The sequence below is a fragment of the Octopus bimaculoides genome, chromosome 10, assembly GCF_001194135.2.
Source record: "Octopus bimaculoides isolate UCB-OBI-ISO-001 chromosome 10, ASM119413v2, whole genome shotgun sequence".
In the NCBI taxonomy this organism is placed as follows: domain Eukaryota; kingdom Metazoa; phylum Mollusca; class Cephalopoda; order Octopoda; family Octopodidae; genus Octopus; species Octopus bimaculoides.
Window position 1 is genome coordinate 23917758 of NC_068990.1, and position 692 is coordinate 23918449.

The 692-nt window shown below is 41.3% G+C and overlaps 1 long non-coding RNA gene across 1 annotated transcript in view; it reads right to left on the reverse strand.

Moving 5' to 3' along the window:
- The window catches only part of LOC128246982 (uncharacterized), a 37074-nt gene that overhangs the window by 31318 nt on the left and 5064 nt on the right, over nt 1-692 (reverse strand). The gene's annotated exons all lie outside the window — the stretch shown is intronic.

Sequence of the window (692 nt, forward strand, 5' to 3'; positions counted from 1 at the left end):
TAGGTGATACAAGAAAGGGACAAAACATCCAGATAGACGATACAAAGAAAACACGGACAGGTCATTCGGAGTTTTCTCTCTTCAGTCGAGATTCAGATTATCTTTGCAATTTCGGCTGGTTATTCTCGATATTGCTCCAATCTGGCCAGCCCCAAGGAAAAACTAAGCTAAGACTATTAGATTCCTTGGAAGAAAGCAGCTAATGTATACAAGAACAAGTACGAAAAAAAAAACGAACAATGTTACACAAATACAGTAGGAATAATAACGGGACATAACAACAGATGTCTTTCGACTAAGGACGAATAAAATTAAGCTGATGTATATGGAAAGAAGGCCTTACAGCCGGGATACAAGATTTCACAGGCACAGGGAGAAATAACGATGTTGCACGCACAACGGCCGCCCAAAAAAAGAAAGGTCAGACTTGGCTGAACACCGGTCACAGGAGAAGAGAAGAGAAAGGTAGAGGTAGGGGAACAAAAGAATTAGGGAGGCGCGAGAAAGAATGACAGGGACACAGTGAAGTGAAAAGTGGAGGGAGAAGAGAAGGCAAGGAAATGTGAGCGAGGGGGAACGAAAGAACAAACAGTGGAATGAACGAATAAGGGTGAAAGAGGCTGATAGACAGAAATAGTCATACAAGATTTAGAAAAATGTGTACTTACATATACGAGACAAAGTGTACATAC